This window comes from Choloepus didactylus, chromosome 14, assembly GCF_015220235.1.
Source record: "Choloepus didactylus isolate mChoDid1 chromosome 14, mChoDid1.pri, whole genome shotgun sequence".
NCBI classification, from domain to species: Eukaryota; Metazoa; Chordata; class Mammalia; order Pilosa; family Megalonychidae; genus Choloepus; species Choloepus didactylus.
In genome coordinates, this window is record NC_051320.1 from 32,877,094 (window position 1) to 32,901,203 (window position 24,110).

The 24,110-nt window shown below is 40.5% G+C and overlaps 1 protein-coding gene and 1 long non-coding RNA gene across 3 annotated transcripts in view; one reads left to right on the forward strand and one right to left on the reverse strand.

Moving 5' to 3' along the window:
- Window positions 1–15,087, reverse strand: part of LOC119509250 — a 40,327-nt gene extending 25,240 nt beyond the window's left edge. The window contains exon 1 of the long non-coding RNA XR_005211660.1: window positions 14,857–15,087. This is a non-coding gene — a long non-coding RNA (uncharacterized LOC119509250). The remainder of the gene's footprint in view (window positions 1–14,856) is intronic.
- The window catches only part of ZFHX4 (zinc finger homeobox 4), a 188,683-nt gene continuing 177,743 nt past the window's right edge, over window positions 13,171–24,110 (forward strand). Inside the window, exon 1 of one of the 2 annotated variants that reach the window (XM_037803178.1) lies at window positions 13,171–13,328. The gene's annotated coding sequence lies outside the window, so the exon portion shown is untranslated. Of the gene's footprint in view, window positions 13,329–15,608; window positions 15,734–24,110 lie in introns of those variants that run through there. The other variant, XM_037803179.1, reaches the window with a different exon arrangement.

The window sequence follows — 24,110 nt, forward strand, 5'->3', positions numbered from 1 at the left end:
TTTAATTCTATGAAGTATTATCCTTTTTAAAAATGTAAATTCAATGTATCCAAACTGAAATACACATGCACACACGTGACATTTTGTCAGGAGAAATCATGCTTTCATCATTAAACTGAAAATGAACACGTTATGGTGCTTATTGCATTGCATACATGTAAATATGTAGCTTTTAAAAATATGTAAGAATTTCATTTAAACCTAATTTTTCATATTTAACAATATATCAGTAAATGTTATTATTTTTAATAAAGTGGAAAATTTTTAAAATATCCACTAACACATACATCTATCCAAAATCAAAGATAATTTTGTTTAACTCAAAATAAAAATCAAATTAGATAATTAGCCTTTATTTCATAATTATTTTATTTCCATCAGTTTATAGAAAAATATGTATAAGCAGAGTACAATATATAAGGGAATTAATATTAACCTTCATATCCATAGTGAGTACATTTATGCAGACGTTAACATCTGTGGAATACACAGCTATATCATTAATATATATTTTTATGTTGTCTATATATTTTGTGCAGAGAAGAAAAGATTCTCATAATTTAGAATAAAGGTATATATGTATGTGTGTGTGCGTGTGAATGTTTGTAGAGGAGGAAAAGAATTGGTAGCTCTAAAGAGAGAAGTATTAAAGGTAGGATATTAACTTGTTTGAAAATGAGTGTGAAAGTATTATGTTATGTAAAGAAATATTCGTGATAATTTTTCTCTCTCCCCTCCCTTTCTCTTTCTCTGTGTGTGTGTTTGTGTGTGTGTGTGTGTGTGTGTGTGTGTGGCCTATCACAAGAAAGTGAACATTTGGGATGAAAGGAAAAGATAACTGTATGGAGATTTAAAAGAAGGTGCTTTGGTTAAAATTACAATTGAAAACTTAACTCCAATTGGATTTTCTTTTCTGAAATATGAAATAAAAGCCCTATAAAATAGGCCTGATAATCACAACATATTTTGAAGGTTTTCCATTAAAAATGTTTTCCCATGTGAATATGTAATTTCGTCATTAATAACCTTTTAGTTTTATAAAGTATTCTAAAAGTATGTGTGAAAATATCATGACACCTGATGGGTCATTTTTTTAGCATAAACATCAAGACTCCAAGTAAAGACAAATTTTCTTATCATTTGATTTAGACATAACTGTTTCAAATCCCCTAGTTTAAAGTGTTTTTTTAAAATGTATATCTACTTTTTGGTTTAACAAATTTGCCATTATTTCAACACTTTGGGGAAGAAAATGAAGTAATAAAAGATTATATATTAAGAATTTACATAACTACCTAATAGTTAATATCTTAACCTACTTTAAGATTAATGACTTACATAATTATAACCTCAGTAATACCAGTGCTACAGCATTCGAATGATGTCATTAAAAGCCTTCCTCAGAAAAGAGCACCTTGTAGTATCATTTAATAATATCTGACTACCAGGATTCCTGAAGCCTTTAAAAGCCTGCATAAAAAGAATTCTATTTGAACTATGAGGTAGCAAAGTTGTTGTTAATCAATGAAGTTACCAAAAAGTAGTAGGCAAAAGTTATCTGTGAACTCTCAAGTGGACATACTCATTTCATAATCCTAGATAATTAACAAGGATAAAACTATACTCTGCATTGCCTCCCTTCAGAATGGCAAGTTAATGATACAATGGAATAAAGCAAGTTATGGAGGTGGGGGGTGGAGGGAGGAATACCTTTTTCTTGGCTTCACAAAGGGTTGAGGGCCTAATTATTTTTAAGTATAATCCAACCAACCTCTTCTCATGCTTAGCTGCACTGAGTGACACTATTTGTGATGCCCAGTGTGCTGAAACTGAGCAGGTTGCTGTCAGTTTAAAAATGACTATAATAAAAGTGACCATGAAGATGGATCTTGTGATTTTGCGTCTCTAATCAGTCATCTGTGAAGAACACTTTTGCTTTGATTCAGCAGACTGGTGACAGCCATGATTGATAGTGCATGAGGATGAAAAAAGGTTATTAACTGTCTTCCTATTAAGCTCAATGTATTACCCCTCTAGGTGCATCTCATACTTTAAGTTAAAGTACTTACACTCAGGTAAGGTCAAGAAGGAAGTCTATAGAGACAGGATCCATCCTGTTGAAAACGAACCAGGCATTCTTCCATTCATTTTTTTTTTAATTTAGCATTTAAACAACATTTAATTCCACTGTCTTATTCATTAGCTAAAAATGAGAGAGTCCCTCTTTCAAACAGTTTCTGCACGGGAAAACACAAAAGCTATAGAAAATAGCTTTAAATGCAGAGATTTGAATGTAGAGTTTACTAGCAACATGTGTGTGGCATGTACATAAATCTGTATTTAAACATATGGTCATACAGCATATAACCTATGAGGGTATTTTTGAAGGTAAACACTGAAATTGATTTATTATTTTAAAAATAAATATCTGTATTATTTATGAAATAACTTTTTTAATTTTTCAATCATCCATAAATGGCAAGTTTATAATGAAGAAAAACTTAACAATATCCAAAAATTCAAAGGATCTATTAAAATATCTAGATATTTGTAATCTTTTGGTTTGAATGTAATGTATTTATTAATTTCATCTCATTTTAGTTTTTTAAAATTAGTGATATTACATATAAATGAACTTTTGATTGACAGTATCTATGTATGTCCTTAACTAGCATACATAACACACATACACAAATAGAAATATAGGTCCCAAAGTATTTGTACTTTTCCAGTAACTGAGATTATACCACTGAATGAAGCAGTAAAATTTTAAATGTTATCAAATTTCCTGTGTTCCTTTATTTTTTCTGAAGCCAAAATGTACTGAAAGATTTTTGTACACTTCTTTTAACTGCTCAGTAGAAACCTTTTAAATTTAGATGGTTGGTTCTGGGAGATAACAGGTTAAGTTTAAGCATTTTAATTTAAAATTCTGGTATTATGTTTCTTCTTACATTTCCCACTGTACACACTCAGCATATGTCAAATGTAATGAGAATTATTGAAAAAATGTAAGGATATCAATAACTCGGCATTGGAGTAACCATTTAAACTAGAACCAAATTTCAGCTCTAGGTGCCTGGTGGATCTTCACTGAGCAACTGCAGAGTGGCACAGAATAAGAAAATATTACCAGAATGTCATTAAAGCCTCAGTGCAGGGAAAGTCGTATTACACCCCCAGATTTTTTCTCTAGTATATCATGACCTGTTTTTCCATTGCCAGTTATTCTACCTGTCTTTGGTCTGTAATAAATTACATTTTAGAAACATGCTATCATAATACTGGAATCCATTGACAATGAAATATAGAAAAGGTAAAATGAAGTTCAAGATTTCATTGAACTTTTTAGAGCCACAAAACTTGGCTCTTTATCCTACTCTGCTTAATATTGCAATTGCTGTTTTTAAGAAGCCTTTCTGAATTCTCTAGTATTTTATGCTGCCAAGTATAATTTGAATGCTCATCCACTGAGAGCCTCTTCATTAAAAAAAAGTTCAATCAATATAAAAATTATTTATTTAATGAACTGTATTTATGTGGAGTGGACTTAAGTGTAGATTTTCGGATTCACACATGGTTTCCTCAATATGATACATTAACTGCATTATTGAATGTGTTCCTTTTTCTGTCCTATATAACTTCAGCAGTTAAGCTTGCATTCTGAAGTTTAGACATCAAAGTTGAGGTAAGGGGGGGCATATGGCCAATTATAGCATTCAATATTCTTGTACAAATATTAACCAAAGTTTCACAATGAAATTATAAGTTAATAAATAATATATTGTATCCCTCCTCCCCCCCAATTTTTCTTTTAGAATTTCAAAAGGAAAACTGCAATTCCAGTCTATCTCATGGTAATTAGCATGATGCTCTAAAACATAAATGAAATTTCTGCTTCCTCCATCTGCCTAATATGGAGTTTCTCCAGGAAATTGAGAAAATACAGAGGTGGAGTAGGCCCAAGAGGAATGTGCACATTTCCTAGTTACACATTTCTTCTTTTTACCGTTCAACATCTAGAACACAACTGTACACACAAAACACAAAATTTTATGAAAGAATGAGGCAAAGACGATTTCAGGTAAAGTTTAGGTCATCTCCAAAGAAGTCAGTTAACATTACTCAAACTAATGTTGAGCCTTATTTTGCAGACTCTAACATTGCATAAAAGTTTAAAATGCAACGTTTTCCTTTATCGTTTTTGAGACTCAAGAACAGAGTGTTGTCTTAATGTTGCTCAAACGAGTGATAGATTGGCAAAGAAAAAAGCCCACACCTTTGCGCACACCCCCTTAAATTGGTTCTGAGGTTATTGTGACTGGGGCACAAGGCATCTTTAGTTTACAGTTTCTAGGACCTGGATTCCTTTTAACTTGAAACTCTCATTCCCAGCTCTTCCAATGATAACATGCATCTCCCCTCCTCCTCCTCTACTTCCTCTTCCTCCAGAGCCTACTAGGGGTCACAGGGTGAGAGCACGAACTGGGTGGTGCACATATGTGTAGCCAGAGCTTGGAGGCTGGCAGCTGCTGTCCACTCCCAGACTGTGTACCTGAGCGAGTGGCCACTCTGCTCTTCCGCCCAGCCCACGCCTGCCTGCATTGTTGCGGCTGTCAGGCCAGCGGTGATCTGATAGGCTTGTCGGGTTGCCATGGTGTTGACTTCTTGCCTCTGAGGAGCTGCCCAATGACTGGAGGTCTGGGATTAAAGCGGGAAGAGGCAGCGGCCACAGCGAATTTCAGCGGCAGCTGCAGCAGCTAGAAACAAGAGGGAAGAGGACTGGGACGAGGTCTTTAGAACTGCGCTCCCGACCCGAAGCCAGGGCTGCCAGTAAGAGAAGGAGAAGAGAGAGTGGAAGTTTGAAAAGGTGACCACTTAAAGCGGGAAGATCCAAGTGAGGGGACTGAGACCGCTCGGGAATAATTCATGAGCAATCTGCGCGGTCTGAGGGGGAAAATCTTCCAGAATTCGTTGTTATCCACAAAAGACATTACCAGGGTGGGTGATGGCACTTGAGAGTAAATGGGCGTTAAAAGAGACCCAAGGTGGGTGATACACTCCCCTCCTACACACACACACATCTGGACCCCTCATTTGAGCAACGAAGTTATTTGACAAATAAAGAGGCGCTATACAGAGAACTTTAAATCAAGGAAACGAACTTATTCCGAAAGGAGAAAGTACAATTAGACTGCAACCGAGCAGATGAAATAGTGGCTTGGATCGGTGGCCGGCGGGGGTAGTAGGGCGGGGGGGAGGGGGAGCCAGAGAGTGCATGTGCAATGCACAACCCCAGACGGAAACTGTAAACTGGAAATGAAAGGGAAAGAACCCGCTTCTGTTATAAATTAGTAGGTAGGTGAAGGTTACGCAAAGAAGAAAAGGGAAAGTAAAGCTGTTAAAAGAATAGAATAAAACTCCTGGGAGTTCAACCCGAAATTCCCCCTCACTCCCAAATCCACAAGGGGAGTAGGAGGAGGAGGAAAAAGGAGGAAAAAAAAAAGTGCATTCTGGTGTGATGAGAACGCTCTGGAATGTCTAGAGGAGAGGACAGAAGTGCGAGAGTAAGAAGACCCGGTGCTAAATAAATTGCAGGGGAGAAAAATGGGGGAGGAGCGGGGAAAGAAAAATACTCGGCTATTTACCGAAGAGATTTAGCGATTCAGAAGAGTGAGATCCCAATAGAAGGAAAAGAAGTACAGAAGTTCAGACCTGTAGCGCAAAGGAAGGAGAAGACGCCTAGAGTCAGTAAGAGAAAAGGAGGGGGGGAAAGGTGTGTGCTGCTGCGGGAGGGCGTGGGAAGGCAAGCACAGTCAACTGGAAGGCGTCAAGACCAACTGGCTAGGACCGAGAGTAGAGGAGTAGGATTAAAGAGACTGAGGCAGTCGACGAAAGCAACGCGGGGCAAGACCAGCGAGCTGGAAGCCAGGTGCCGCGCAGTCCGCGCCCAGACTCAGGGCGACGCAGGGACTTTTCTGGCACTGAGGAGCAGAGCAGCTTGCCCAGCCTGCGGGAGTCACGATTCACCGCGGGTCCCAAACCCACGCCTCACTGACTTCTTTAGAGCCACTTGCATTGATTTTCTTTAACAAATAAACACAATACCCGTTAGAGCAACACTTCCTCTTGCCGCAGCTGGACCGCTGTAAGTTCTGGTGGCTGCATTTCTCTGGAGAGGAGTTTTCCTATCTCCAAATCCCCTAAAAGATCGACTACGTGGTCACACGTTCAGATTTGGGGTGGCTAGTCCTCGCCCCCTCCGTAATTTGGGAATCATCTCTTAGAATAAGTAGAAGATAGGTGCAGACACAAGTTTGTAAACCCGATAGAGCTGGTTCTTATTTGCATGTTAATTTTTGCTAATAAGAAGTAACTGAATTTGGAAGGAAAACGCCAGTAAAGAAATTGGCTCGTTATAAACAGCAGGGAAATTAACACTAGTCTGGCAGCCACACCTAAACTGCTTCCCTTGAGGTGCCTCTGAAAACAATCCTTCAAAAAAGAGAGAAAGAATTTATTTTAAAGTAGCCCCCCCTTCAATAGAGGTTTCTGCACGAGGTTTTTCTATACATGTCAAAGGGTTGTTGAATTATTCATTATTGTAATTACTATCATCATTGTCATTATCCCTTCCCATGTGGAAATAATTTTATTATCGTAATTTGATATCTGAAGAATTTCCTGTTAGTCGTTTGATAATCATTTTTTTCTGCTGAAAAGAAAAGTTTTGTTTATAAATGCGATAAAGAAAATGTTTAAAATGCTTTGATGTTTGCTATAGATTTCCGTTTATCTAATCGATCGCAATGCCAATAAAATCGATTAAAGGTTTAGTGTTTTACAAACAACCATTTTGTGCTTTTTGATTTTATGTTCAAAATGATTTTAATAAAGCTAATGCTTTCCTTTAACATTCTCCCTTTAAAAAAAACCAAACCTTCATCGTTTTCCCTTTTATTATTAGAAATAGCCACCTAAAGCTCTTCTAATAGGAAAATAAACAAAAAATATAAGCAATGGCTGAAATGGTTTAAATTTCATTCTCTTGTTGCTCAAGGTATTTAAATAAAGCCCTTTAAAATCTTGGTGAATTATATGCGATCATTCAGTGATTGCGGAATATTAAATTAAAGTTAGATAAATCCGCATTGAAGGAGGCAGCACCCAATCCTGAATTTATTTCCCATTTTCTCTAACAGCATCACTGCGCTGCTCTCTTTGCAATGACAATGTGCCAAATCTGGGCATTTTGAAAACATTTTCCATATGCTTTAACAGGGGACTGATAGACAAAGAAGAAAAGGAGATGATCTTTTTGCTCTGAGGTATATTTTCTTTAACCTTTTTCTCTTAGACTTTCACTGATAATCTTTTTAAAGCAAAAGTTTGAAAATCTTTTATTTCATTTTCTCTTTTTTTGCTTTCACCGTTTTTGGTCTCTTTTGTAATTAATTCCTGAAATGGAGTTTCAGTTACAATTTAACATAGAGCTCTGATTTCTGTACCTTGGCAAACCACATTTTGTTTCAAAATCTTTGATTCATTTACTTTTTGCTAGCTGCCATTTGTAATTAAAGATGGATTTAATTATACATTTTGTAACTTTGATCAGATGTGTTGTTTGTTTGCTATAGGATTTAATGGTGCTTTTGTGTCTAATATTTAGGGATGCTGCATACAAAGGTGGCGACTTTTCTTCAACTGTAAAAATCTGCACTTTTGTCTTGGAAATGTGGATGTTTAGATGAATGCAATGTCCTGTTTTAAAATAATTCTATTTGGTGGCTAGAGTTTAGTATATAGTCTACACAGCATTTCATTGCCTAGATATAGATGGCTTTAGTTTTTTTTTTTTTGTTTTTTTTTTTTTGTTTGTTTTTTTTTTAAATCACTTTATCTTCTGGTCAATGAAATCACTGTTATTATTTTTTCCCATCTGGATTATTGTCTCTTATAGCTCTTCCCCAGATGGAATGTAAAATTTCCGCTGGATACTCTTGCTGGAAATATCTTCATGTATATTTGAGGAGGGTGTGAGTGTGATCCTGTGTTTGGGTGGTGTGGGTGTATCTGTGTGTGGAGGGGGGGTGTCTGATAAGGGGACCTCACTGATTTGCATAAGAGCTGTGGAAGTGCTTGTGAAGTTAGTGAACTGCTATTGTTTGGAAAGAGTTCCGCTGGATTTTGTTTATAAACATTCAGCTGGTTGCCTGGAGGGAAAGGAGGTCACAGCAGTATCTGAGCTCTGACCTCTGAAAGGCCAGAGGGTGTCTGACTTTTCTCTTCTCTCTTCACCCTTTCCCTTCTCCCTTCCCTTAATTCTTCCTTCCTCAGACCCTCTATAATCCCTCTCCCCCTTCCTCACTCATTTCCTTACCTGTGTCTAACTTTACCTAATGACCCCACCAACAAAAAGAAAGAAAGGAAGGAAGAAGCCAGGTCAGAACCTACAGGGAAATACGACTAAAATGGATTTACTCTGGAGTAAAAGCCAGAAATGGACTATACTCTAGGAAGAGAAAAATACACAGGGATACAGGGATATGGAAGTACAGAGACAGAGACCTGGGGATAGCAGAGGAGCGAGTTTTATGATTAAACAACAGCAACAGCAAAAAAGGCAACAAAGGAGATAAGAGAAAGATTGGGGCGAGGGGAAGAGATCAGTGAACAAACCGTTTAACTTTCCACAAATACTACACACATACATACACACTCAAGATGCCTTCCCTTTTGAATTTCATTCATTTAGCTCACTCTCACCATCAAAGAGAGTGTCCATTCTGGATGTTAGGTCACGTTTTAAATTTCATTTCTTTTTCATTTTGTTAGTTCTCAAGAAAATGTACTTTTCTCATAGCAATGAGATTTGACTTTTCCCACACTCGAATTACTTCACTGTAAATATAATGTGCTTGTGACACCGTTCCAAATCAGCCCTGCACTTTTCCATTCACTGTTAACTTCACGTTCCCCCCTCACATTCATACCCCTTTCCACCCCACCCCCACCCGCGCACACACACACACACACTCACACAAAATAACAGACACTGGTATCAGTTTTAAGTGTGTTTTGAAAGAGTAAGCTGAGTTAAACAAAAATGTTAGTTAACACACTGACTTTGTTAAATAGCCCCCGGGTGGAGAAGCCCCAACAAAAAGAGGGAAGGAGGAGGGGGGGCGAGGATCTGAAAGTGTCTGTGGTGAGATGAAGGCTTCCAAACGCTGAAATCTTGTAAGACCTCATTTCAAACTGAGCTCATCTATAGCCCCGGAAGCGCGGTCAAAAGACTGGGAACCTTTTCCCCTTGGGCTGGGTCTGGCCTTGAGCTGAAGGCACGCGGGGGAGAGGGAGGTGGGGTATTCATTCGTGAACTGGTGAGGGTAGGGCGGCGGAGGCGGGGAGCAGACAGCTCAAGACTCTTAATTAAACCGATTGTAAAGCCCGGCGTGTCCGCGGCATAGATTTGGGAAATAAAACATGCGGAGGGAAAAGTCTAGCAGTGGAAATTACCTTTTGTCCCAACTTTAATTACTCCTTGGCTCCAACACCCAACACCTAACCACCTGGTATCCCTTTTTGATTCATCCCCAACTGGGCTCTCGGTGCCAGGGTCCCAGTGGACTTGACTCGGCTGGGGTAGCCCTGGAAAGTGCAGAAGGGCTCTAGGGAAACTTCTTGATGTGATGCAGCAGGGAAACCTCTTTGCTCGTTTCACTTTTTTGAAATAAAAAGTAGCCAAACTTTCTGCGAGGGAGGCGGCGGGTTCGCGCAGAGTTTGGGGAGAGCAAAATGGTGGGAGAGGGTGGAGGAGAAGCGGGTCAGAGTCCAAGGTTGACGGCAAGGGGTCTGATGAGACCTGAGAGGAGCAGCTGGGTTTCCCGGCGCTAGGGGCCGAGAAGGCAGGCTAGAGGCGCAGCGGCGCAGCGGCGGAGCCCGGCGGAGCCGCTCGGATCGCGTCCGCGCCCAGGAGCAGCCCCCGGGCTGGGCTTGGGTTCTTCCGCCTGGCCGCGCCCCTGCCAGCGGCGCCGCGCTCCGCGCCTCCCGGCCCACCCCACGAGGCCCTGCCCCCGCTGGCCTCAGACAGCCCTCCTCGCTGCCTGGCTCCGAGGCCAGCCCTGGAGGAAACTCTTGACTTTGTGCTAGACCCCCTCGGCACCTTCCCCTTAGCCCATTAACCCTCGACCCTCACCTCCAGCTTTTCTTCTTAGGAGAGAGGAGAGGAAGAGAAAGAGATGATTTTAAAAAAAAAAAAAATGTTAGGAGGGAATACTTGACATCAGAAGGGAATGCAAAACTGAACACCCGTCTCACAAATCCTCTTTCCTTTTGTTTTCTTACACAGAATTTAATAATCGCCCCACCACCGCCACCGAGTAGTATTTTCCTAGAAAAGATGGGGGGTGGAGGGGTGGAAGCGTAGAGAAGAAATAGCCACCAAATTTTAAAAATGATTTTCCTGATTTGACGTTTGGTGTTTTGACATTAATGACATTAATGTTATTGATGATGTTTCAGGGGGAAAAAAGTCAAAAGAAATAAAGGAGAACTTGGAAATGAAATGATCATTTCCCTATTCTTCCACGCCAGAAATGGACCCCTTTCTTCACCTGAGCCCGAAACAGACTTATTGTTCTCAGGTGTTTCCTTCATCATATGCATTTACCCGTCTGCAATCGCAGGAAATGGTTTTTCCATCACTGAGCTTGTACATGGAGCCCTCTCCCGCATAGGGCTTGATCTTTTCTGATTTGAACCTGAAAGTTTCTCTGCCTTCATTTCCCTTCAGTCTCTTTAAAAGCTCTCCTCCCCCGCTTCCCCATATACACACCACAGAGAGTTTTTTAAAGCCAGAATTTTTGCTCTCTGGGGTGTTTTTCAGTAAACAGTAACGCTACATAAACACCTCTTTCACTTGCAAGTTACAGAGAATTTAAATTTTACCCCCGTGTGCAGGTAAGGCACATGGTTAAACCCCACTGGGGTGCAATCAGACATTGCTAGCACACTGGTGATAGTTGCCATGTGAAGAGTAACTTTAAAAATCTTTAAAAGTGGTTCACTATGAGTGGGTTTCTTACCAAAGAAGCTTGAAATGGAATGGAGTCTTTGGAGAGGTAGGTAATTTTCTTTCTGTTAATGTTTAGTAGCCCTGGTTTCTAATACACCAGTGCATGCAGTGACTCCAGATTCCTGAGGTGGTGACTTGCCTTTTTCTTTTAATAAAGACCATATCTAGGTTTCATTCGCCACTACAAATCTCTGCACTTGCATTGTAACCTTAGCCAGCTGCTGTAGGCAACCAGCTTTCCTGATCTGGGCCTAGGTCTGCTCTTTTGAGGACAACGCTTTTATTCTCCCAGGTGTTTTATTTGGTTTTTATTCCCATTTGCACCAGTCCTAGACCTTCCAAATATTCTCTGATAATGGGAGATTTCAGGCCCAGGAAGATGCATGTTTGCAGCCTGTGTTGTTCCAAGGGTTTGTGCAATAAACCTTTCTGTTGGTATTTGGTAGATTTGGTGGTTGAGGCCTAAGACAAGGTTTCGAAACAGATACTGGCTATCCAGATCTTCAAAGGCCTGTCAACTCCAAAGGAGATAAGGCTACTTCACCTGTCCAGAAAGCTGGACATTGCAAGTATTTCCTGGTTTTAACTGTTTGATATGTTAGTTTCACCTTCTCTCTAGAATTCCTATTTTTGAAATCTTACATAGGTGGTGTCTACTTTTGCTCTGTGGTGTAGCAGTGTATCAGGAATCAGGATGCTATCTGAGCAGCAATGGATATGTATATTCATTCTCCATATTCAGTAGGGGGTATTTAAAAGTATGTCTATTCCTAGTTTTAGTTAATTATCTTTTAATGAAAGTGTCACTCATATTCACATCTGTAATATTGGAAAGAGATAATTAGATTTTCAAATGAGAATCAGTCACCTTAAATTTTACACCAGAAAATACCAAGTATATTTCATTCTAATGAGATCTGTATTGGGGTTTTAAAATTCATCATAATGTGCTTCAAGAAAGATAATTCAACAGACTCACAAGATGAAAGATTTTTTTCCCTAAGTCTTCTTAAAGCTATTACATTGAACTTACACAATTCTGATAAAATATTTTTAAAATATTACATAAAGGCTAGAATTGTACCACCACCATCACCCTAGCAACTTTCACTTATTCCCAGTTGGAAGTTTACTTTGACTTAACAAACCGCTTCCTATCTCCCATGCCTTGGGTTTTCTCTCCCGCATGTGCAAGCAAAAGATACCTGTTTAAGTAGTGGGCCTGTGGATTCAGAGTGCAGTTCTTTCTTTGAAATAGGCTGGGCAGAGCGGTATTGCCCACAGCCAGGCATCCTTTATTTACATACATCTGCATATTTGCTCTGGCCCCAGCAATTCGCCATTAAAGTGAGTTCCAGTGCTTAGCAGGATAAACTAGACAGAGAAAAGCTCTTCATTACCCCAACTCATATTTCTGTTTAACGCTTCCTAGCAAACAAATCTCTGGTCGGATAATAATTACATTGCCTTATTAAAAAAAAAAAAAATCTCCAGCGGTTAAAGGGCACCGCTTTGGCGGTATTTACGTTTTATTTTCTCCCCCTCCTTGCTGTGTGCGTATGCATGTGTGCATGTGTGTATGTGTGTGTGTGTGTATCTAATGAAGTTTAGGAGTCGCGCGCGGGGGCGCGTGGGGTGCGAACCCCGGAGGTCCCCAATTCCCTGCCCTCTCCCTGGTCGCCGCGTCTTGGGCTCCCGCCGCAGCGCTGGGAGCCTTGGAAGCCGCGAAGCTCCCGGGCTGCTCCGAGTCCGGGCTGCGCGTCATTTGCAGTCTGGGGAATGTTGATCACCTCACTAATTACACCTCTCTCTCCCCCCCTCTCTCCCTCTCCCTCGCTCTCCTCTCTCATTCCCAGAGTGCATATCGGGAATAGACACACAAAGACATGCGCACTCAACTTAATCAGCCATTTTTTTAAACAGGGCTAAAACGATAATAATTAGCAGAATAAAGACATATCGGATTTTCATTTCCTTTCCTCCTTTTCCCAACCCCTTCACAACCAAACAGCGAGACCGCGGTCGGCACATGCTTTAACTCCTCCCGGACCCCCGAGGACCGCTCCATGCCCCCCACTTTCTGCTCCAGCGTTTTCATTTTCACCCAATAAAGTTCGAGGATTATTTTTTTTATTTTTTTATTTTTTTAATGAACCCTCTCGTTTTACTTGGATGTGATCAGCTGTAAGTAAAATAAAAGCAAAACAAAAAAGAGGCGAAGATCGAGTAGGAACTACAGGGGAAATGGAAAGTAAGTTTTTTCTTTAACTTTTATTGAGTAGTTTGTGTTAAATTTAGGTCGAGTATCGATTATCTTTCCAGCCTGATCTTGCACAATCTTTGATATTTCGCTCCCTCTCTCTCCCTCTCCCTCTCCGCCTCTCTCCCTCTCTGCCCCTAGCTCGCTCGCTCGCGCTCGCTCCCGCACACATCCCCTCATTCCGACCTTCTCTTCCGCTCTGCCCCCCTTTTCTATCTCTTTTCCCCCTTTTTTGACTCCAGGATTTGCTCCGTTGAGGGAGGGAGGGGGCACCGAGGGACCTGATTTTCCACTTTCTTTGGGGGGCTGCGTTTTTCGGGATTTAACTTTTGGATTAAGTGGCGGATCATCCACGGTTGCCGAGCAATTTTTTCTCCTTTTTTCCTGTCTTTTGGGGTTCTGCCTCCACCGCGAGCCTGGGGCATTTCTGGTGGCTGGGGAAGCTGTCAGCTCCGTGGCGGCGCGGACACTGGCAGGGATCCCCGCTCACCCCTCTCCGCCCGCGCCCCCGCGCCCCTGGTCGGGATGACTCTTCCTCCGCACCCATCCTCCGAAAGTTTGGACGTTGGTCGGTGGGGCTTGGAGCCCCTCTCTCTCCCTGCTTTATCCTCCCCCCAACCCCATTCAGCCTCATTTCTCTTCCTCCTCCTACCCAGCTCCTTCCCCCCCCCACCCCCCACCTCCCGCTTTCCCTTCTCAAGTTCCGCGAAGGGCCCTTGGTCCGCGGGGCTGGCGGAGGCCGCGGGTCCGTGCGCGCCGGGCTGGAGGAGGCGGGGGTCCAGAAGGCTGGGGCGAGCGCGGGGCTGGGGCCGGGGCTGCAGGTAGCCACCTTCCCGCGGGAGCGGGGCGGTGGCGGGCTGCTCCGGGCCGCGCGGGCGCCGGCGCGGGCGAACGGAAGGCAGGTCCGTTAGGAGGCGGGATCGCCCGGCCGCGGGGCCAGGGACCCGGGAGGCGGCGGCAGCTCGCTCGCGGCGCCTTCGCCGTTGGGTCTGTCTGCGTTAGACCAGAAGACAGATGCCTGCGGCTCGGGCTCAAGGCTCTGAGCCGCGGATCGGGAATCTTGTCCTTTATTTATTTATTTTGGCAAAGGGCAAGGGATGTGTGTGTGTGTGTGTGTGTGTGTGTGTGTGCGCGCGCGCGCGTGTGTGTCTGTGTACTGGGGGGCTGTGGGTAACTGTGAGAACTGATTCATTCCTCGACCTTCCCAAAAGGGTTCCATGTCTACAGATGAACTTCACCTCATTCCCTTCTCCGGGCATCAAGTGCGCCTTCCGGCCGGGAGCGGCTATGGAAAGAGGGGCTGGAACGCGCCGGGTCCAGCCTTCCTTTTACTTCTGCCCTCCCCATTTTAGTCTTTTTGCTCTTTTCAATTGGAAAAAAAAAAAAAAAAAAAAGAACAAGATTTTTCATGGAATTGCATAAAGTTTCTCTGCCGATGCCCAAGTTACAGAGGGTTCCCTATCCTGCCCCCCACCTTCCCTCCAGAAGACAGGGCGCTGGTTTGTATTTCTTTTGTTACCTGTGATCCGGGCGGGGGGCTCCTTTCGGCTGCTGGTACTGGGGTCCGGCCCCGAGAGGAGGCTCCGGCGGGCGCCTTTGGCGGCGACTCCTCACTTCCGCGCGATTCTGGTGAGGTTTTAGCTACTGTTCGGTGAGACTCGCTCTTGTAGGTACCAAAGGTTCAGATCACAAACACGGACACCCCCCCCACCTCTACACACGCACATACACACTTACACTCAACACACACTCACACACTCCCACACTTTCTCCCTATCGCCCCCACCTCCGGCCCCCACCTGACTTTTCCCCCTCCCCCTTCCAACAAAAAAAAAAGCACAAACACACACAACAACAACAACAACACCCCCTCCCCAAATCAAACAAAAACCCAAAGGCAAGTTCACTGGCGGAAGATGGTGGATTGACACTGACTCAGACAGAGGCAGGTTCACCAGGAAATCTGGCCGTCCCGTTTTCTGACAGTTGCATTTCCTCTCTTTGAGTCCTCCTTCCCCCCCCCTTTTTTATTAACTCTGTTCCATGTTTAATCAAGGATCATGTAGATGGCAAAAGGAGAGACAGAGAGAGAGGAGAGAGGAGAGAGGAAGAGAGAGGAGAGAGAGGGACAAGAGACAGGAGGATTTTTTTTTTTTTATTGTGTTCTCCTGGATTTTCAGTGGCTTGATCCCTGTAAACGTGGAGTGGTTAAAGCTCATATGTAGTATTATATTTTTAGTTGGGTGGATGGATGGAAGAGTGAGGAAGAGGCTGCGGCTGCCGCTGCCTTTTCGGGCGTTGCTTAGATTAAGGCTGAGACTTGGCTGCGATTGGGACGCGACAGTGACACGGGCATCGATCGCTTCCATTGAGAGCAATGCAAAAACACAGCCCGGGTATGTAACACTCTCGGTGCCATCAACACTTGTTTTACTTTATATTTACTGGCAAAAATGACAGAGCAAGCTCAGACTTTCTTTCTGTTTCCTCTTTCCTGTTTTCTAACTGAAGAATAAAAACAATTGTGCATAGAAGTTGTTGGAAAAGCTGGTTTAAATAAAACAGACAGGAAATATTCAGGATTATTTCACTACTTCTGTGACAGTGTTTTGGAGTTTTTCTTCTCCACTGAAGAGCTTATAAAGAGAAGGAAGGTTTTCTTTTTTCCTTCCTCTTCTTAAAAAAAAAAAAAATCCTTAAGGGAATATCTGATAGTTTTCAAGGTTTGCGGTTTCAATCAGCAGGAAGGCACACAAAAATAAAAGATGACTAGCCAGCTGTTTTAACCTCTTGCACCTGGCTTCAGTGTGCGGATCGTAAGGTTTATACAGTTATTATTTTTTTTAATGTTTTTAATATTTATGGCATAGTTGGAGAAAGCTTCACTGTGTATTCTGTAGCTGGTTACTTTTGGGTTAAAAAATAAACATATATTCAAGTGTTTTCATTTTTATGGCAATGAAGATAGGGTCAATGAAATATGGGGGAAATACCATAAATCTGGAAAAGTGAAATGTATCCAAGGAACAAAGGAAGGTCAGGTAAACCAGCTGTGTAAGTCACAGCAATAGCACCAACTGTGGGGTGAGATAGGGTTAGTGGGTTCTGGGTCTGTGAAGTGAAAGTTGCCACTTGAAGTTAAAAATGAAGCAAACATGCACAGCTCTGTTGTAACCTTTTGTAGTTTTTTAGCAGATGAGCCCAAGTCTGTTCATTAATTTTGAGCTAGTTGGATTATTTTAAAAGATGCTGTACCAGCAAAGGAAAACATAAAGGAGGCTGAGAAAATCACTGTTTAATATTGCAGAATTTACTGCTTCCATTCTGACCATGAGCTTAAATTTACACAATGAAATTTGATTATCTCTAATAACAATATTAGATCCTGCACTGGATGGATGAGAATTGAGGTGGTTTTGTTGATTGCAAGGGTTTAATGTTGCATTTCAGAATCTGATGTGGTTTAGCCTCCCTTCCATTAACTGGAAAACCCCTGAGGTTTTACAATTATTTCTTAAAGATAATACATTTAAGATTGCATTGGTAGGCTGAAGAAAAGTCATAAAGGCAAGAAGGGAAGCCCTTAATAACTCTTGAGATTCAGACATGTTCAGCAGTTAGATTGGCTCTGACTTCACCAAGGGTCGACAATGTGTCATTTCCACGAAGCCAAATTGCCCTCTGCCTATATGATATTAATGTGCAAATCAATATTTCAGGGATTAAATTTCCCTTCTTCATTTTTTATGGTTTCTACCTCAATAAGTCTCAAGTCTATTAGAAGAGGCTGGATGATTTAAAATCTTTCACTGCTGAATGGCTTGTCGTAGTCTTGTTTCACAGACCATTTTAGGATTTTCGTTACAAGAGACTAAAGGCATCCTAAAGAAGTTGTAAGGCAGTGTAGAGCCAGGCTCCATAGTGTAAACCCCTGGTTCAATTAACAGCTAAAAGGTATTGAAAAGATAATATATATGTTTATGTAATGTACATATATACATTCTGCTGCTTTAAAAATATTATGTTAATCACCTATTGATTTATTTCAAAATCAATTGAAGCTCCTTTCTTATTAGTGATTTGTTCAGCATTCTTGAGGACTGTGTTAATTTTCTTAAAGAGTATGCATGAATTAGTTTGGTGTGAAAGTGTTTGGGAGATTTTCATTGTGAGCAATGCTTTCCTGAGAAACATTTTTAGAAACTACTGCCTGTGAGAGTAGTAATCAGGTATTGTCATCTACATTGTTGTCCTAGCTATCATTGCATTTTGTGGCTGAATGATTTAGCCGCTATCTGTTAGAGGAGGCCTTCTTCCATTCTTTTTACATTTTATTTCCTAGCACTTAGTAGGGGCACTCTTGATTTTTAACCTCTGGGAGAAACACAATTATGAAAGCAAATACATGATTTGATTGGAAATAACACAAAGCAGAAATTTGGGGGAATCAAAATATAAGGTTGTGACTTTATCACCTAATCTTGGGAAGGGCCACTGTCTATCATTTAGTGGGGTTTTATAGTCTTACACCATCTGGACCAAGTTCCACACAGCTGCATGAATTTCATATGTGATAGAACATTTTTTCCATTCAGTGTGAAATGTTCCTTCCTAAAAAACGTACACCAGACTCGCTTAATTTAGTCTGTTAAAAGAAATGCACATGAAAAAGGACAAAAGGCTCTTTAATCTCCGCAAGCTGTTTGTTTTTCTTCAAGATTCCTGTCTGTTTGGGTTTGAAAAGTCATGTTTATTGAAGAGATGATTCTGAGGTGTGACATTAAAATAATATATGATTTTTGGACTGGTGGCTACGCTCCTGCTTAATTTGCAGAAGTACTTTTTATGCCTGTCAAAACACAGAGTTAATCTATCCTTATTTACAATTAATCTCAATAAAATTAATCTTAACTATGCTTTATTCAGTGGCTTAAAATATCTAATTATATTCAATTAACTGCTGCCATAGTAATTAACATTGCTTAATTGCCTCTGCATATATTTATGTAAAGCTCATTAGGTACTGCTGGCTCCTCTTCCCTTTTCTACTTGCTATTTTTTGCTGTTGTCAAACCATTTCCATCTCCCACGGTTGGACAGTGTCCATGAGAGCAAATCCTTTCTTAACGTTTTCTTTAAATGCTTTCTCGTATTGCTTCCCTGTGAGGAGATACCAGTCTGAGTCTTTAAAGACTCATCCATCCCTCCTCCCCTTTTCCCTTATCCCTTGTCCCTAGCACACTCACAAAATATTTGCTGTCATTGTTGCTAGAAATATGAGAAACCAGGTTAAGCTTTGTGTTTGTAAATGAGGAGGCCTTTCTGTGTCTGCCTTGGGGCTGTACCCACAAGGCAGGTTTTTTCCCCCCTCTAAAACCGATGTAAGGGTTAAAGACTTGGCCAAGGTTCAAACTGAAAAGCGCCCAGGGAAAGTGTATGTGAATATGTACAAGTTTCATGTAATTAGTGCTTAATTATATTAACATATGCAGATTGTCAACTCAGGAGCTTGTTGAGCTGGCAAAGATCAGCTAGACACAATTGCTGTATTGTTCTACAATAATAATGGATTTCAAGTTGGATTATGGAAACACATAACTAGCTATCTAATTTAACTCATACCATGGTGAAATTTCATTAGTCTCCATGGAGACTGGTTTAATTGTGCTGACTAATGTTCTTGGCTGCAGAATGTCTTAAAAAGAAAGCGTTGTTTGCCTAATCCACCTTACAATGACACTTGTTTGTACATGTTTCCCTTGTGTGAAAATTTGCATATGCAAATAAGTAGTTTCTCTGCCCCATTTGCCATGGCTGTTCATTACCCATGAAGAGGACATGGTTACTAGGCTCTTCCTGAGTCTCCCAAGACGGGATAGTGTCAACCAGTCCAGCTACATTCTTTCATAATTTGTTTCTGATTAATAGACCAGAGTGCGTCTCATTCTCTTCAGGCATCTGCAAAGGGAAGGTCAGTTCTGTCACAGAAAAGTGTTTCTGCAGTAACTGAAGGACTTTTTCTTATTAGTATTCTCCCCTTTCCACCCACTGGTTAACATAATCATATTTAAAATAATGTATTCTTGTGTTAAGAATGCCCCTACTAATAATCTCTGGTTTCCTAAAGCAAAAAAGATAGGAAAAGAAAAGAGATCCTGTTATTGGAATATTAATCCTGTTTTTGACAGAAAGGTAAACTGATATAATTGCTTTTCAGTTGAAGGAATGGGGGTTTATACAAGTGTGAAAGCATCGGAAAAGGATTAGCATTTTTTTTTGCATAATGAAAAGCTCTGTTGAATAGGGTCCTGAATGGCTGACTGAAGACTAAGATGAAAGGAAGATGAAAATGCAGGCTCCTCTTGCTTTATGCCTATACTGTGCTCTCCCTAAAGTTATGTTTGTCCAAAACTTGAGAAAACAAGCAGAGGCTCAGATGTCAGCAAGATTATAAGACGCCCTGAGTTTTCATCATCACTGGGAACTAATAATATATGATAACGGTGCAGCCAGAGGATGATAAACGGAGGTTTGTATGTAGAAGTTTCAGAAACATGCCAGGCTAGTTAAATATTGACTATTGGGTATTAACAATTCCCAGCACTTTGCTGGCAAAAACAGTTATTTTACAAGAGGCCAATAGTATATGGTGTGGATATTCAATTCAGTAACGATAGAAGATGTGGTTTGCTTTTATCCCAAGGGCTATAAATAGCTGTCTTGGTTGGTGGAACACTTCACTTGGGAACGAGTTTTGTATTCTGACTTTTGGCAACGTTAAGTGTTTTAAGTGGCCTATCAGCCTTTGTGACTGGGAAGGTAGGGTAGACAAGGATACCGAGCTATTTTCTTAGATTTAATTCATAAAGTTCTGAATATAGTCTTCTTGTTGCTTTGTAGTTGTATTGCATATTTCATTTAGAGAAACATCCTTAAACAGTATCTAAATTCTGTATGTTGACTCTTGGAAACTTGTGCAGGAGGGTTTTTCCCTTGCCACTAGTTAGGGCTGCAACTGGTTTTCAGTTGACAGTGTGATCAAGGCTCTTAATGATGTTTCTTCAACAATAATTAGGGCAGTTAAAATACCGAAAGTGTTGAGACACTTTCGAAGGTGGGAATTGGTTCTTTTGTGCATATGTAAATCAAACGCAGTGTGGATAATTATTTATATGCATGCATTTTAAACAAGCTCTTTCCGTTTGAGGTCCCCACACAGGATCCCTTGAAGGCTGCCACTGAGCAGGGTTGAAAGATTCCTTCAGATATTAACCTAATTGTTTGTTGCTAGATTGTAGGACATCTATTTGCCTCATCACTTTAGTGGTTCAGTTGCTGAGGTGCTATTAAAATGGTTAGATGGAAACTTGGGAAATCAGAAGTGTTTTCCTATAAATTATAGTGTAAGGGTTGCCTCTTGAGTACAGAATATTGTAAAGCAAAGTGTTTGATCTTTGTTATATGGTCACTGAAATTCTTTACTAGGGTCCTTTTTAAAATTTGTCAAGAAATTGTGGATTGTTTCAGAAACTTTAATGGTTAACTTTACGATATACTTGAAAAAAAGTCTTGAAAGAACAAAAAAAAAAAAAAACACATGGAGGCTATTCTTTTACATGCAGAAGGGCTTATTACAGTATTTCCATAAGAAAAATGTGTTAATTTAAAAAATAAATTCATTTGTATTTTAAGACATTGTTAACCAAGCACCATGTGTTGTAACTGGCAGTTTTCCAGCCACCATGGAAGTGGATCACACATGGGTTAATAGTAGCTTATGTGATGTCTGCATTCTTCAGAAATGGGCAAAAGCCCAGGGTATTCTGATATCAAGATTTTAGGGAATCAGACAGAAAGCAGAATATATGTTTATATGTGAACAGATGGACACATGTGAGAACTAAAAGTGCACAATTTCTCTTGGCACTTGTTTTAGTTATCCCTGATGATATAACCAAGATCTTAGTGTACTCTCAAGTCTTCGATGGCTAAGGACGAAATGGTCTTTTAATGAGGGCTCAGTGGCATTATTTTCTTGCATAAAGATTGTGTACCTTTGCAGTCTTGCTGGATTTGATTTTCTGTTAATTCCCTAGTTGCAGAGATTCACAAGTTGTCTTGAAAGTTTGATATGGTTTCATGTTTGACACACAATCCTCAGTCCAGGCATGGCTGCTCTTCACACCCCTCCCCCCCGACTCTTTTAAGGGGTTTAGGATTGTTAATACAATATTTACCATTTTGAGGCACTTTGAATATATGCACACAACTTAAAAATGGGTTTGACATTAAGATCATCTTTTGGCAGCAGCTTATCTCTAATATAATTAGCCACTTTAACATCCTAGAGATATGAAACTAAACAAATAAAATCAAAGAATCTGGGCAGACTGACTTGGTTAATATGTCGTGGTGCCCTGACGGTCCTAGAGAAGGTGTTTTCGTCCTGCATATCATGGGTCACATACTAGAGCATATATTCATTTGACAGATCATTTTTAAATGTTTGCTTGTCTAGGGAAAGCAATGTGTATGTGATAATTACTGAATGGTAAGCATTGTAGCATGTACCTCTAAAGACAAAGTTTATAGGTTCCATTGTGTTCTAGCTATAAAAACTGAAAGCATTCTGCAAGTATTTACTCAGGTCTAAATCATTTTAACCAGGGAAAATTGACTTTTGGGTTAAAATATGCATTTTATAACTGTCCATAAAATTCTTTTCTTTCACTGTAAAGAAGAAAGAAAATCTATAGCTTTAACAATGTTAAAATACAAAAACATATGACTAGTGTATGCCACCTGGTTGTGCTGTTAAAAAGACAAAACAAAACAAAACAAAACTCTGTAAGGGGGGAAAGTTTATGGAGAATCTTAAAATTCACCTCATTGAAAGAGTAAGTTGCAGAAGCCCAGTCATTGTTAGGGTTATAGTTCCCAAGGTACCTTCATTAAATCTGAAAAATCTTTATTAATGGTGATTCTCTAAAATATGGTTCTGTATACTTTTTTTTTTAACCATGCTTTTTTGATTAATGTGCTTAATACTTAAAATTTCTTGAGCCCACTAATGAATTGAGAATAAGGCATCTCTTTTGGTTTAGTGGATACAGCTGTTTAATCTTCCTTCACATTCCTCACCACTAACAGTGGGTAAACAGGCACATACACAACCATGCATGCCAGGGCCTCTGTTCCCTCTTTAGATGTGTTCATAGGCGAAGCCTGGGAAAATTCCCCCCTGTAGACTATATTTGTTTCAGTTTCTAAGAATTGTCCAACAAGATCTCAACAGAGAAGAGCAGGTAGTATGGTGAGGCACTAGGAAGCTGCTGAAACATTAGACCTTGGGGACTGCCTTAGCATCATTCAATTCAACCACCTCATTTTAAAACACAGGATAGGGAATTCAGGAGTTTTGGTTGAGTCACCCAGTAAGGTAGGGACTTGTCAGCACAAGGACTCAGATCTCTCAACTCTGGATTAATTAATGATCACTCAACTAAAATGGCTGCTTGGAAAATGGTTTGTTGCATGAATGAGTATGAAAATGGTAGAAATGGTAAAGAGAAGAAAAGGAAAATGTGCAATGTTAATCCAACAGTGATACTGTCTCCCTGTGAGAGAATGAGTTCTCTGTCACCAAAAGGAGCCAAGTAGAATCTGGATTGCCCCTGGTCACTGCACATGCAAACTTTCATGTTTGCAGTAGTTGGGAAGTTAGACTAGGTGCTCTGAATGGCCAAGAAGAGTCTCTGATTCGTAAAAATACTGATGATCTCAGGCGCTTAGCAATGTATTCTTAATAATCATGAATATGGTGTGAACAAGAACAGATTTCTGTTGTGTTAAGAAAATAAATGTAGACAATGCTGTGGTGTTTTAGAGGCAGCATGGTGTACAGAAAGAATGATGCTTCTTAGTTATGGTCAGACATTCTTTGGTTTTACTTTCTTCAGATTCCTTTTTCTCTTTTAAATAAATTTCTTTCTTGTAACTTAAGTTTCAGATATTTGAAAACCGACTGCATTTTTTGACAATCCAGTGACCAATAAGAATAGTATTCGATCAATCAGACATCTGGGTTAAACCCCTGCTCTGGGCGACCTTATCCAAATTACTTAATCTTGCTGAACCTCAGTTTTCTCATCTGCATCTCAGGGTTGTTGTAGGGATTACATAAGACTACAGTGTTGTTGTGAACATTAAAATAAATGAATGTGACATGACCGAATACTCAATCCATATGTTTCCATTCTTTTATTTTTTTAAATCATAAACTCTAATAGCTGATTTTAATGTAATGCTGAACTAAAGAGCATTTGAGAAAGCAAATATACATAGATATTTTGAGTAGAGTTGCTCATAACTACCCCCCCCCCCAATGTGAAGGAAATAGGAATTAGGCTATGGCTATGCCTAAGAGTGGGCCCAGGGGTGGTATACTTCCCCTCGTATTTTCTCAGTGATGGATACTGAGATGACATCCAGGCAGACAGATGATAGGCCCCTCCACATCATTATCTACCTGTGCATCATCACAAGTTTACTTAGTTCTGATGCATCTCAGGGTATTCATTTTTTCCAAGAAGCAAATTAGGACAATATCAGTTTTTAAATAATTCGAACATTAGTCTATCCACACAGGGTTTTCAAGGTTTCAGACTGTGCACCAAATACAATAATAGAAGAGACCACAATTATTATTTCAGTCCTGAAGTTACCCGAGTCTGCTTGAAAGACCTTGAATTAGAGGATTTCCCAAAACTGGAT